General features: G+C 33.8%; 2 pseudogenes; one reads left to right on the forward strand and one right to left on the reverse strand.

Annotated features, from left to right (window-relative positions):
• The first annotated feature begins 3,692 nt into the window (after window positions 1-3,692).
• Window positions 3,693-13,358, forward strand: LOC107156269 (annotated as a pseudogene).
• An 82-nt stretch (window positions 13,359-13,440) lies between these two features.
• On the reverse strand, window positions 13,441-15,772 carry LOC107156270 (annotated as a pseudogene).
• Window positions 15,773-16,331: the final 559 nt, after the last annotated feature.

The following is a 16,331-nucleotide window of genomic DNA, read 5'->3' on the forward strand; positions in this document are numbered from 1 at the left end:
ATTAGAAGGTTTACCAGGTGCTTCAGCTTGATGTCTGGAATGCAGTAATTAATTCTAAATGGTCACATATTGCACCAGTCACAGTTTTCCTTGCCACCTGCCTTGATGACACAAGCGATAGGTTTTTGTTTTAAGTGTTTGGTCTAGCAATTTTTTTTTTCTTTCTGGGGCCCTCCCCCAGTCTCTAAGGCAGGTCCTCTATCATCCTAGATTAGCTTCCCTGTGCTTTCGATTTTACGATTTTACTGTGCCTCCTGGCCACCATTGGGAAGACCACCTAGCATATTAACTTTTCCAGGTACTCTAATTTTAGACTTCCCTACTGGTAGGGCTTTGTTTCTGCCATACTTTTTCTTCCTGCTGAATTAGAATCTTTGCACTGATACCCGATTGAACATAGCTAACTTGCCCCCTTTCTTCCCACTCTGCACATTTAGTGACACAGCTGCTCCTGCACGCCCAGCAGTTGCAGACGGATTGGTTTCCTCAGCTTTTTTTGAAAATGGGCATCTGGCAATGGCTTTTCTCTCTTTGCTATAATGCTTGATTCTTTTTTTTTTTTTTTTAAATATTTTATTTACATATTAGTTTTCGGCAGAGACAACATCTTTGTTTGTATGTGGTGCTGAGGATCGAACCCGGGCCGCACACATGCCAGGCAAGTGCGCTACCACTTGAGCCACATCCCCAGCCCAAATGCTTGATTCTTAAGATCCTACTATCATTTACACATGAGCCGTCGCAAATTATTTTAAACTAGAAGCAAATACACTCAAATGTAAGTTGTTTTCAGAGTGGTCATTTTGGTTTACAATTTTCCTTTAGAAGAAAAGTTTTAACTAGTCATTATATTATATCCCCAATGTATTATGTACTTACCCAAACATTGAACCCCTGTGGAAACCAAACTGTAGATGGAAAGGGTTACTGAACATGAGTCTGGCTGTACCCCTAGTGTCTGAGCCAACCATCATTGTCCTCATGTTGCCTAGGAGCCTCTGCTAGCCTCAAGTGCTACCAATGCCCCATATCATTTTGTGATTAGGAAAAAAAGACACTCCTTGAAAGAAGATATCACAGATTCATCAGAGGTATGAAGAATGGGGTCCACATATGACTCCAGGTACATATTTTATTTCCAGTGAAAAAGCAGGGGTATAGTCATGTAGGAGTCAATGAGGACTGCTGTAACAAGATTCCACGGACTGCATGGCTTAAGCAATAGTAATTTATTCTCTTACAATTCTGGGTGCCAGAAGATGACAACCAAGATGTTGGTAGGTTTATTTTCTCCCAAGGCCTCTCTCGATGGCTTATAGATGGCCACCTTCTCACTGTATTCTCACATAGATTTTCCTCTGTGCACATCAATCCCTGGTATTCCTTTGTATTTACAAATTCCCTATTCTTATAAAGACAACAGTCAGATGTGATTAGGGCATACCCTGATGACCTCATGTTACTTAATCATTGTTTTAAATAAATTATTTCCAAATATAGTTATATTCTAAAGTACTGGAGACATCAACATAGGAATTTGGAAATATACAATTCAGTCTACAACAGATAGGAAGTACCAGTCTCTTCACCAATGGCACAGGGTCCTGGAATGGCATGAACCCTGAGTGAAAGACTAAGACTAGAACTGTGACTAGAGTACTTAGATTTGGCTCAAAGATCTACTTATTACTAAAAATTTTCACGTAAATGAAACTAGTACTAATTAGTACTAATCTGACAGACCATTGAGAATTAATAACAAATAGTGCCTCTATCCCTATATACAAGGATTTGAAAAAAGACATGCTTTCACCAAATATACATACATAATATAGTCCTAGATCAGAATTTTTAAAGGAAATTAATTCAGAGATTTTAGTTATTTGTAGTCTTTTTTTTTTTGCATCAACAAAAACAACAAAAAAAGTTTATTATCAAATCTACATGAGTATCTATGGTACACTAGGCAGTTTTAAAGCTGGGTCACAGAAATGAACAAAATAGACATCCCTGTTCTCATGGAGATTGCTGTATAACAGAGGAGATAGCATATGGAAGACACGTAATACACAATGAGAAATACTGTTTCTATGAATGAAAATAAAACTGAATGAAGAGATGAAGAGAAAGCACTTAAGAGTCCTGAATGAAAAGAGTGAGTCATGTGAGTCTTTTGTGGAAGAGCTTTCTAGGTGGGGTGCTTAGTATATACAATGGCTTGTCTTATGTGATAATTACCCAGGAAAGTGGCTAGGACTATAGAGGTAATATATGCTCTAGGAGAGTTAGCTGGCACCTCTAGGCTTAGAGGGGAAAGTATTAATGTCTATAATACTTTAAGATAAGTTCATAAGAAAAGGACAAACTAAGGCATAAGAATAGGTAAATCACAAAGATATCCAATAGGTCAAAGAAAGCAAGAGAGTATGTTCAAGACATCATGCAGACATGAATTGCAAATTCAAACAATAAGTGAATATAGTAGTTTCATCAATCCTATTAGCCAAAAAAGGAACAGCAAATAACAGAATTAACAGAGTCAAGCTCACAGATGACTATTGTGGACATAAATTACTATAGTTATTTGTGAAGGCAATCCAGTAATATCTTTTAAAAATAAAAACATCATCTGATTTAACAATTTCATTACTGAAACTCTACCTTACAAGCAAAAAAAAAGTGTACCAGTTGAAAATGTCTATAAAAACATTTCTGGGGGCTGGGGATGTGGCTCAAGTGGTAGCACGCTCACCTAGCATGCCTGAGGCACTGGGTTCGATTCTCAGCACCACATAAAAATAAAATAAAGATATTGTGTCCACCTAAAAAAAATTCTTATAGTAGGAAAGCCAAAACAAAACAAAACTAGAAACAACATAAATTAGTGTCACTAGAAGAATGGTTGCATAAACCATAGAAAATTCTAATTATAAATATATGTTTTATGATTCTTTAAAGCATTTTAAATTCTGCAAACCTGTAGGGATGTCTGTGATAGCTTAAACAGAAAGCAAACTTATCTGCTTAACCCTATTTTTGTAAAATAAAGACATTTTCATTCTATACATATGTCTATATTTTTATATATATCTATGAGCATACAAAAGTGTGCACAAATATCTATACCATGTTTTTATTCATTAACCCAGAAGAAAAGTGAAAATTATAGAAATAGTATTATTTTTAAATAAAAGAAAAATATGCATGTCAAAGACATTTGTACTAAGTTATATTTTTTTCCAGAGATTTAAAAAGGGAAACACTGCCAACCATATATTTTTGATTTCTAAGCACCATATATGTCTACCATATATGTCTCATGAACTCACCACCAAGAAAAATTGAATTAGTTACTTTGTCCTCAATAAACACAGCTTTAGTCAGGTAAATAAAAAAAAATGGAGAGTGATCATTATAGACTTCCCCATCTATTCAGATTATAGTGAAACGTGAAGACAAATATTCAGGAGTGACCTATGTAAGTGTCTACTTTTTAAAAAATAAACCAGTTAGTTAATTTTAACAAAGAAAGGGATGGTATCTTAGTTAATTAACAGGAAATCTTGATCAAGGAGCTCCATGGCATGTCCACTTGGAAGCCAACATTCTCAGACCCCTTATGCTATGTGTCAGTCCCTGTAACCCTCGATACTATAACAAAAAGCTTTCACCCTATTTATCTTTACTTTCAGATGACGGTAATGAGATCCAGATATGCTGAACCTTGTGATTAAACAAGAATGTAAAACAAGGATAGACAGAAAACATGGAATATAAAACACTTTGCTGTGAGTTACTCTGTCCTCAGAAAGCATTTGTCTATTGGCAGAACTGGATGTGGTTTAGAAATCACAAAATTTTATGTCTTTTGTTAACATTCAAATGATTTTTTCTTTCCCATTTCAGAGTTAGAAGATGAATAGTTTATGTCAGTCTAATTTATTAGAAGACAATCTATTGAATTTATTTTTCCTCAAAAGTGAAATCACAATTGAAAGTTTAAATGTGGCATTCAATGTGGCCTATGAAATCCATTCCTATTATGGAAATCAAAATTACAGAATAGGTTGATTGTCCCATTGGTGGTTATAAAGAACGCATTATACTTCTGCCTCATGGATACATATATCCAAGAGGCAAACCAGAAAAAAATGTATATTCCAGTAAACAGCTTTAGCTAGAATTAAAATGAGTGATCACTTTGATAAACTTTAAAAGAAGTTTCATACACAAATGTTCTTTTATAGCATATGAATATATAATACACCCAAATTGTACAGATATTTTATATCTCTTGGAGTCTTCAATTTAGAATGCAATAATTTATAAAATAATAATTCATAAAAATAAAATTGTAAATGCCAAATTAGTTCAAAATAATGAGTTCAAGAGAACACAAAATAAATTTAAAGGGTCAGAGAGTATCTCTTAGCTGAAATATCATAAAAAGGAACATTTGAAAACCATTATATCTAATTCCAAAACATGACATTCCCCAGTAACAACCTTTGATAAATTATTCTAGTGGTATAAGATAATATTAATAAATTGAGTTATAAATGCACATTTAATGCTTCACATTGGGTACCAATTTTGACATACAAATAGAAACAGGATGGGAATGACAGGTTGTAAAAATGGTAAATTTTTGATTCTAAAGCTCTATCACAATCCTGTGCCATTTGTTTTTCACTACAAGCTGTTCCCAGAAAAAAAAAAATCTAAGTACAAATTCTTCAAGGAAGTCAGAAAAATCAACTTTAAATAAATAAAAGGTATTGTCTTTTAGAATGCTTTGCATTTTTATCATTAAAATCATTCAGAGAAAATCAGTTTTATCAGTGGAAATTAATCCCAAACAACTTTTAAAATGTTGTTGATATTAAAATAGATCTTTATTTCCATTTCATATCCTCTCTCTCATCTTCTTGCATCATGTTTATTCCTAAATTTATACTCTCCTTCCTGGTAAGGAGTGAAATTGGCAGCTAGCCTGTGAGCTATTTCTCTACCTATCATTGTAGACACAGGAGCATGAAAGAAGGCAGATTGACCTGGTCTCATTTTCTAGTAAACGTGCCAGGAACCAGCCTCCCAGGTAACAAATAAATGGCATTTGCTAGTAAGATTCCTCATCCATAAAATTCTTTTAGTAGATGTTCCATGGTTTGGGGTTTCTGAATTTCTTCTAGGAAATAAAGTTAGAACTGATGAATTTTTGGAGTGTGTCACCATACAAATATCATGTAAACCATACAATTATTTGATTATAAAATGAAGATGTTCCGTAATCTAAAATGAATCCACACCTTCCAGAGAGACCTCTTCTATTGCTCTGGGTCAGAGGGTGTATTGGATTCAAGACAGAAGGACCTTAGGAGCTATTCTTGGAGTCCCAGAGCCCTCCTGGATTCACCAGTCTCTCAATTACATGTGTCTTTGAAATCATTATCAAAACCTGATACTTGACTGGATCATCCATTTCCTTGTTTTGATTCACTCCTTCTCTTCCTCCAGCAATGTATTTCTTTCTCTCTCTCTCTCTCTACCCTTACCATATCCATATATATCAATTTCTACCTTTTCACAACCCTCCTTCCTTCCCATTCACTCTTCCCTAACATCTTAAAATCATTGAACCAAAGAGCATCTTGAAGATGATCTAAATCAGTTCCCTCATTTTATCATTGAGGATATTGACTTCTGGAAAAATTATATGAACTAAAATAATGATATATATAGTCTAGGTCAGGACTTTTCACATGATAGCATCGCTCTTGCTATCTATGTCACTTGCTGTAGCAATCTGTACACAAATATTTACATATCTCATGTCTTTAGGTTGTAAAGTCCTGGCAGATTATTTTAGTCAGCTTTCTTCATTGCTGTGACTAAAGGATCTGACCAAAACAATTGTAGAGGAGGAAAAGTTTATTTGGAGGCTTATGGTTTTAGAAGTCTCCATTTTTCCAGGCTTGAAGTGAGGTGAAACATCATGGTGGAAGAATATGTCAGAGGGAAACAGCTCACATGGTGATCAGAAAGCAGAGAGAAAGAAAGAGACTCCATGTACCAAATGCAAAATATATACCCCATAGCCATGCCCCAAATGAACCAATTCCTCCAGCCACACCCCACCTGCCTTTAGTTACAACTCTGTTAATTCCATCATGGATTAATACACTAATTATGTTAAGGCTATAATTCCATCATTTCTCCTCCATACCTTCTTGCATTGTCTCACATGTAAGTTTTTGTGGACACCTGACATCCAAACCATAACACAGATAGGAACTACATCTATTTTTTTATTTTAATTATGCTCAGAAAATTATATGTCCCCATTGAAATGCTAAATAAATTAACACATAAATGAATGAATTAGTTTTTGTATCTATAAAATGAGTTTTACACTAGAAAGTGATCTATATTTTTACATCACCTAAATCTCCTAGAGATTTATTTAACTGTTAGTTTTCTAATTCTTTTCTTTCCAACTTTTTCATACTGCATGGAACACCCACACTCAACTTCCTCTAAATAGATTTAGATTCAACAGATGTGTGGTAAATCCTGAAATTCTTTTTTTTTTAAATAACACTACAGGATATTATAATTAAGAACCAGGTATGAGAGAAAATATATGTGATTCAATTAGCTGCTCTCTAAATCTAACTGAAAGGTCTGTCTAATCTATTTATAAAAAAATCATACATCAATATTGGAGGATTGTTATAAATACTTTACATGTATATAAAATGTACTTTACTCATTGGAATCTCCATATAAACTGGTATAAACAAATTTCAATTATTAATAAACTTAGATGTCCATGTCCCATAGGAAATAGTTTAAATACACCATATTCATGTGATATATTTGTTTTAAAATTCATGGCAACAAATGCTATATAAATCTTTATTACGTAACATTGAGAGAAAGGCTTAAAATGTTTTATGGAGTGTATGGTTACACATTTTTCACCTTTCAGTTAATTTGTTGTAAGGTTGGAATAATTTGATCTCTTGTCATGTGAACATATGGAGCATATGTCTGGTAAGAATGCTGCTGAAATTTTATTAAAGTTATAGTTTCCTTTATATCAGGTCCCTAAGAGAAATAATTCTTGTGTTCCAGAATGCCAAGACAACTGTTTTATTTTTATCTAATGTGTGGAATAAAAAACCTTATCCTGTTTCTTGTTTACATTGTTTCCTGGAGACCTGAGAGTCGATGTAAGGCTCATCTCCAGCCAAAGCACCTGCTCTGGCAGCTTGCACTTGATCTACTGACTTCACTCCCTGCATCATTCTAATTGTTAACACCTTCCCACCTTCACAAGATTTCTTTAAGCACTTTTTTCTTCTACAGTTGACATAGTTTTACAAACAGTCTTGAACACATTTTAGAACAGTGTAGAGAAATAAACACATATATGGAAAGAGTCTATCAGATACCACATTATGAAAATAAACCTTTGGTCCAGTTGCCACAAAGATCTGCAATCTAGCTCATTTATCTCTCTGTCATACAAAACCCTACCCTCCCCACCAGATCAAAAGGTTGTAGGTAGGGAGATGCTGCATCTGTCTTGAAAGTCACGGTGAATGTCATTAGTATTTGTAATAACATACTCTCTAATGTGATTCCAATTTAACAAAATTAATACTATAAAAAGGGGTCAATTTCTTTTTTTTAAGAGAGAGAGAGAGAGAATTTTTTTAATATTTATTTTTTAGTTTTTGGTGGACACAACATCTTTATTTTTTTTTATGTGGTGCTGAGAATCGAACCAGCGCCCCGTGCATGCCAGGCCAGCACGCTACCGCTTGAGCCACATCCCCAGCCCTCAATTTCTTTTTAATAGCAGTAAAATTATATAGACTATACTTTGTAAATCCCCATATAATTACTAAGGAGAGTTCTAAATTATGATTATTTTAAAAGTAGTTCTATAAGTTAGACAGCTTTTTTTTTTTAATTTCCTGTACTAAATTCCAGGATTTAATGTGGTTATATTTCAGGGATGAGAATTAACATTATCTTTCCTATGCTTGAAGTGGATACATAGAAAATTACTCTCTTATATCTGTCAAGCCTTCTTCATAATATGCAGGCTTAGAGCTCTTGGATGTTTTCTCTTTCGAACTGCTTTGAAGGATAGACCTTCACCTCTGGTGGCTTCTGCACTTAACACATGTCTGAGTACAAATTCAACTACTTTTCTTCTCTACTGAACTGTGTAATTATTAGGATATAGGAGGTCATGACTGACATTTAGAATCAGGCCCATCTCAGAATTTAGGTTGTTAATCAGAATTATTATACAGGGAAATCTGTTACTTTTGCAGATTAAATTATTTTACCATAGCAATGAATGTGGATCATAGATTCTGAGTCAGTCTAGGACCACAGAAAACAGACTATACTAAAACTACTTAAATTCTATGTATACATTTGAAATCTCACAAATAAAAAATACAGCTACTTGTGAGCCAACATAACAAATACTTTAAAAAAACTTACTTTTTTGCCATGTATATATTTAGAATAATACTAAATTTTATTTTAACGGTGAGTGCTTACTTTGGAAGGAACCAAATACATGCTAAAATATCTTGCTTTAAGACGACATCCCTCTTGATACATAGGCTAACAGTACTCATTTATTTCAGAGTTCCACATCATTTTCTGGTTAACAATTGAGCATGAATTCCATTCCCTCATGTGTCATAAAATTTCTGCTTGTTTCTGCTCTAATAAATGAATGTTTCATATTACCAAGTAATTAAATCTCAATTACTTGAGGAAATTTTATTTTCACTACACTTTTTGGTAAACAAATATGATGAAAAGCATGAACAGTTTATAAGAATAAGCTTTAGATCTATCCATGATACCCCAGCAAAGTAAGAAGAATATGGATATGCAGCTAATCATGATGCCTCCTCTGTTAAAAATGCAGCTCTAAAGAGAAATATAATGTATCCATCAATAATAAATAATATGATTGAAGTTTGAAAGCTGAGTGATGCCTCCCCAAATAAATTACAACATTAATTTTATTTTCCAGGACAAAATCAACTAAAATTGTCATCCTTTCCATTTGCCTTTTACTGATGAATACAACATATTCCTCTGATGTGTTTCAATTGCTTTCCACTTTGCATATAAGAAATTAAAGAATTTACTACAAACACAAATGTGCATACATCCAAGGTCACTGGCAACACTACCTCATTTTATTATAGAATCAGGAAGAAACTTTTTTTTCCCCACAGAGTTTGGACACTGATGCCATGGAGCATTTTACAAAGATAAAACCTTAATATACATATTAACTCACAAATATGTATACAAGTCTATGTCCCATTCTGCAAACTGCTATGTAAAATTTGAGAACGGTACCACTATTTCCATTGACTTTTGAATATATAGAGACATGAGTGACAGCATATAATTCATTTGTATCTTGAGATTTTAAACCATATTGTCTAAATTTATTGTAATATAAACATTTTCTTCAAATGTTTAAAATTAAAGATTCAAGTGAAACAAGATACTTCTCATTTCTGCTCATCAGAGAACAATAACTCTTGCAAAAAAAAAAAAAAAAGCTGTGAAATTTAATGTAACAGATGTCCCTTAAGTGAATTGGTGATGCTACTGAATACAGATCTAACATCTTCTAATTATAATTTAACTGAACCAAAAAAAAAAACTACAAATAGTTTGTATAATTCAAATAGCACCAATAATTCTAATACATTATTATATATTCTTTAAAGCACATGTCGGTGGATTCTTATGTTTCTTTAATAGGATTTACTGTACTATGGAAAATGGAACAAAGATTCACTAACTGCTTGTCTTGTCTTTTCTGCAACACATTAGCACTGTAAAATGCTCTAAGAGATATCCTATTATCATTCCATGAGAGATTATTCTCTTATTGCTCAAGTTCCATTACCAAGGTAGTTTTTGCTAATAATAATGACCACATATTTTTAATATATTTTTGTTATTTCTGGATAAACCTTAATAATTTCTTTCCTTAAATAGTTCTTTCCTCTCTTTCAGATATTGACTAATTTTGAGTTCTCTTATTTACTACTTCATCTACCTATAAAATAAGAACAATTATCAATTTTAATACTTCTTATTTCCTTCAATTTGCTCATATTTTTTTCTTTGGATTAAAATAGAATGGGAACAGTGGCTTTGGATTTTAGGAGCAATATTGTTAGTGACATGTGGCAACAAACTATCTATCCCCCACTTTTGTGTACTATAACATCAAAGTTTGATACTTACCATTCCATTTATCCTGCCAATCTTAGTATAATGTGCATGAATATCAAATAAAATACCTCATAATCATTATTTTGATCTAGAAATGTTTGAAGTGTATATAAGGGCATAATAGATGGTTCTCTATTCTGATAGAGAGGCAATTTGATCTCCTGATTCTACAGATACACTTTAAAAGAGGAAGCTGTTGAATCACTTACTTGAACTTGACTCAAATAGTATACTAGACAAAAAATTTTGTGCACAACTGTAGGCTATAACACAAATATTCAACTGCCTTTCCTGTAGACTCCTTATATTCCTCATTATTTTTGTTCCAACATGTGCATGTATAGCCTTTGCACTATTGAATTTGATGAGTTCAGATCATTTAAATATTAAATTTTAAATAGGTACATTATATTTCAGCTAGTTTTGTTAGCTGAAGAATTTGTATCTGCATATTTCAACAAATCATCTTCCACCCAAAACATTAAACAACCTGTTACAAAAATTCATAAAAACACACAAACCTCAACAAAAGTGACATTATTTTCCTTTCAAAACCATACAACACATTTCTAAAATTTGGGGTAGATGTCAAGGCTTCATAATACAAAATCTCTCTGAAAATATATTCTGTTTCTTAATGTAGAATCACTAAGTGTTGCTTAAGAACTGAGTTTAACATTTCAATGCCACTGTGACAGAAATAATAGCCATAGAAAATGTCATATAATCTAACTTGTATTATTACATAAGCATTTCTCAAAAATTCAAGATTCATTCATACCTATTCAGTGAGTTTTTGAAAATCTGAGCCCTTCATATATGGACCCAATATCCAAGGCAACCTACCCATAAAGAAGCAGGAATCTAACACTATATATTAAAGGTTTAAAATAAATACTAGAACACATAAACTCAATAGCCTTCCATAGTCTTCCTCCCAAAATTAAAATGGTCTTTGAAACAAAAATAGCTCAGGAACTTACCATGAAGAGTTTTCATTTTACATGATTAATATCTTTTAAACTCACAAAAATATGTTGCTTTGTTGATAATAAAAATGTAAGATGATTTAAGATCTTAAATATATACATTTCAAATACATGTTACAGAATCCACTTGAATTATTTTTAAACTATTTACTAGCTTAACCTTTTGTAGAGAAACTGCCCCATGGTCCCATCAAGTCTTATCAGTCAGAACTGAACCTTGCCAGAAGCAGGAGCCTGAGAAGACACGTTTTAAGATTTCACAATGACTTCCATATTGACTTATACTTTTAAAACACTTCCCAGGGCAGTAGATTGGTTTTGTTTAAGACCCCCAAGCTGTTAATTTCAGCTATAAGCTACCCTGTTCAGACCAAAGCAAAGGAAACGTTAGCAAAACCCAAACAATATTTAAAAATATTGTGGTAGATGCTGTTCACATTCCATTTTTGCAAAGGGCTCTTTATATACAGATCTGATGCCACATGTTTTGCCAAGAGCAGCACTTTCACGTTTGTTACTCAAACCAATGTCCTAAAGTAAGTTTTTGATTATATCATCTTTGGCACAGTTATTCAGGAAGTAAAAACGATGAATGTTACTAGGGAGGCTGCCTTGGGACTGGCTTCTTTGACAAGACTCTTGCTCACACTGTTACCATGGCTTGCATCCCTTTGATCCAAGTCATGACCATGACTATCGGCCTGATTATTTCTGGCCAACATGATGTGGTAATGACTGGGAGTGTTAAATTAATGTCGAATGTGACTATCCATCACTCAAGTAAAATGAAGGAAATGAAAATTGGTCTCAATAAAGCCAAAACTCTGGGTTACAACTGCCTTTATTTTCTATATTCAGATTGAGTTTCCTATTACCTGAAGTCACTACAGTAGATATATTCTCCACCAGTAAGACCAAAGACTACTCTGAAGACCAACTGGCTGGTGCTTGGGTTGTTTTTTGACTGGAATAAGAAGAACATGTGCTCCATTCTCACAGTCTGGCAGAGGAAAGCACAGGATAAATTATTCCTTTTTGATATTCTACCCTTCAAAGTATCAGGAAGAGATAGTTACCAAAGATAATGGTGCCTGTCCTCCTTCACCAGAGCATATGGCCAAACCTGCCTTCATTAAGCATGGTAGTGACAGCTGCAAATTCTTCTTTACTCTCCAATGGCATTTCTGCAACACTGAACAGAGGACAACTTGGCAGAGGACAATGGTGTGGCTAGAGGTTATAAACCAAATGCATATTTGAGAGACTTTGTATATGTGTTCCATTATCCAAACATCAACTTTTTTTAGATCAACATATACTACTCCAAAAGATCCAGAAACAGCAGTATTACCAATGAAAAATATGGATGTTTTTGAATTTCAGAAGGCCTCCACAGATCAGATTTTGACTAATTTTGAAGAAATGGATTCTGATCGGTTTGTACAAAATTTCATGAGTAGGAACCAAAACGTTGGGTTGCTTCCTTTGGGGAAGTTTAATAACTGGGTGGATCACTGTCCCTCAGACACCCATTTGGAGCCACAGATTGTTGGTTGGTCATAACAGAGACTAACAGATTGCGGGAAGCTAGTATGGCTTAGCGTCTGCCTGGGGGACAGGGCCATGCCATGCTATGATAATGGAAGCTTGTCCAAAAATGATCTAATCTATCCAGAGGAGGTGACCTGATCTGTGCAACCCTCACACTAGGCAGTGCCATTTCAATGTATTACTAAATGACAACTGTAGTTCCCACTTCCTTTTACCAAAACAACATCTGTGGCCTTCTGTTAAATACTTTGCAATTAAGGCAGTGTTCTGAATTTTCAAGAATCATTGTACACTGCTCTTTCAGGGGTTTCTAAATTCCCAGAATAAGCAGTCGTTTTTGATCCCTACTGTCATTAAAGAATAAGAGTGGTGGCAATTTGAGAAAGAGGTTAGCTGAGATCTGGAAATATCTTTGTAACATTTTCAAGTTATATTTGTTCTTTTTGTGTTCAAAGATAAGTGTTTTCTCTAAATTACAAACCAATGTTTCTTAATTAACTATAGAAAAATGATTTATAATCTAAACATCACTGAAAATTTAAACTATATATATATATATATATAGTTTAAATTTTCAGTGATGTTAGATTATAAATCATTTTTCTATAGTTAATTAAGAAACATTGGTTTGTAATTTAGAGAAAACACTTATCTTTGAACACAAAAAGAACAAATATAACTTGAAAATGTTACAAAGATATTTCCAGATCTCAGCTAACCTCTTTCTCAAATTGCCACCACTCTTATTCTTTAATGACAGTAGGGATCAAAAACGACTGCTTATTCTGGGAATTTAGAAACCCCTGAAAGAGCAGTGTACAATGATTCTTGAAAATTCAGAACACTGCCTTAATTGCAAAGTATTTAACAGAAGGCCACAGATGTTGTTTTGGTAAAAGGAAGTGGGAACTACAGTTGTCATTTAGTAATACATTGAAATGGCACTGCCTAGTGTGAGGGTTGCACAGATCAGGTCACCTCCTCTGGATAGATTAGATCATTTTTGGACAAGCTTCCATTATCATAGCATGGCATGGCCCTGTCCCCCAGGCAGACGCTAAGCCATACTAGCTTCCCGCAATCTGTTAGTCTCTGTTATGACCAACCAACAATCTGTGGCTCCAAATGGGTGTCTGAGGGACAGTGATCCACCCAGTTATTAAACTTCCCCAAAGGAAGCAACCCAACGTTTTGGTTCCTACTCATGAAATTTTGTACAAACCGATCAGAATCCATTTCTTCAAAATTAGTCAAAATCTGATCTGTGGAGGCCTTCTGAAATTCAAAAACATCCATATTTTTCATTGGTAATACTGCTGTTTCTGGATCTTTTGGAGTAGTATATGTTGATCTAAAAAAAGTTGATGTTTGGATAATGGAACACATATACAAAGTCTCTCAAATATGCATTTGGTTTATAACCTCTAGCCACACCATTGTCCTCTGCCAAGTTGTCCTCTGTTCAGTGTTGCAGAAATGCCATTGGAGAGTAAAGAAGAATTTGCAGCTGTCACTACCATGCTTAATGAAGGCAGGTTTGGCCATATGCTCTGGTGAAGGAGGACAGGCACCATTATCTTTGGTAACTATCTCTTCCTGATACTTTGAAGGGTAGAATATCAAAAAGGAATAATTTATCCTGTGCTTTCCTCTGCCAGACTGTGAGAATGGAGCACATGTTCTTCTTATTCCAGTCAAAAAACAACCCAAGCACCAGCCAGTTGGTCTTCAGAGTAGTCTTTGGTCTTACTGGTGGAGAATATATCTACTGTAGTGACTTCAGGTAATAGGAAACTCAATCTGAATATAGAAAATAAAGGCAGTTGTAACCCAGAGTTTTGGCTTTATTGAGACCAATTTTCATTTCCTTCATTTTACTTGAGTGATGGATAGTCACATTCGACATTAATTTAACACTCCCAGTCATTACCACATCATGTTGGCCAGAAATAATCAGGCCGATAGTCATGGTCATGACTTGGATCAAAGGGATGCAAGCCATGGTAACAGTGTGAGCAAGAGTCTTGTCAAAGAAGCCAGTCCCAAGGCAGCCTCCCTAGTAACATTCATCGTTTTTACTTCCTGAATAACTGTGCCAAAGATGATATAATCAAAAACTTACTTTAGGACATTGGTTTGAGTAACAAACGTGAAAGTGCTGCTCTTGGCAAAACATGTGGCATCAGATCTGTATATAAAGAGCCCTTTGCAAAAATGGAATGTGAACAGCATCTACCACAATATTTTTAAATATTGTTTGGGTTTTGCTAACGTTTCCTTTGCTTTGGTCTGAACAGGGTAGCTTATAGCTGAAATTAACAGCTTGGGGGTCTTAAACAAAACCAATCTACTGCCCTGGGAAGTGTTTTAAAAGTATAAGTCAATATGGAAGTCATTGTGAAATCTTAAAACGTGTCTTCTCAGGCTCCTGCTTCTGGCAAGGTTCAGTTCTGACTGATAAGACTTGATGGGACCATGGGGCAGTTTCTCTACAAAAGGTTAAGCTAGTAAATAGTTTAAAAATAATTCAAGTGGATTCTGTAACATGTATTTGAAATGTATATATTTAAGATCTTAAATCATCTTACATTTTTATTATCAACAAAGCAACATATTTTTGTGAGTTTAAAAGATATTAATCATGTAAAATGAAAACTCTTCATGGTAAGTTCCTGAGCTATTTTTGTTTCAAAGACCATTTTAATTTTGGGAGGAAGACTATGGAAGGCTATTGAGTTTATGTGTTCTAGTATTTATTTTAAACCTTTAATATATAGTGTTAGATTCCTGCTTCTTTATGGGTAGGTTGCCTTGGATATTGGGTCCATATATGAAGGGCTCAGATTTTCAAAAACTCACTGAATAGGTATGAATGAATCTTGAATTTTTGAGAAATGCTTATGTAATAATACAAGTTAGATTATATGACATTTTCTATGGCTATTATTTCTGTCACAGTGGCATTGAAATGTTAAACTCAGTTCTTAAGCAACACTTAGTGATTCTACATTAAGAAACAGAATATATTTTCAGAGAGATTTTGTATTATGAAGCCTNATATATATATATATAGTTTAATTGAACAACAACAACAAAAAAAAAAATTATATATATATCATGTTGGTCAACCTTAAAAGGTAGAGGTATATTGGAGGCCAAAAAAAAAAAAACCTTGTTGTAGTTTAGGGTAAAAATTCCTTAATAGTGTGTTTGAATATATGATTTTAAATACATTTATGTCATAAATAATAAATAATTAAATATACCCATCCTTTTTATACTTCTCCATAACCAAAATAATACTATATGTAAATTTTTATAGAAATTTTTTCTGGATCATATTGCCAAGCTATACCCATTGAAAATAATTCAATGTCCACTAACCTACCCTTCAGGGTACAACTTCTACAAGGTCCTAAACATAAAAGAGAGGTATGAAGTAAAAACAAAATCTATTTCTAAAAGTTAATTCAAAATAAATACCTACTA

Source organism: Marmota marmota, unplaced genomic scaffold (genome assembly GCF_001458135.2).
Source record: "Marmota marmota marmota unplaced genomic scaffold, marMar, whole genome shotgun sequence".
Lineage (NCBI taxonomy): Eukaryota > Metazoa > Chordata > Mammalia > Rodentia > Sciuridae > Marmota > Marmota marmota.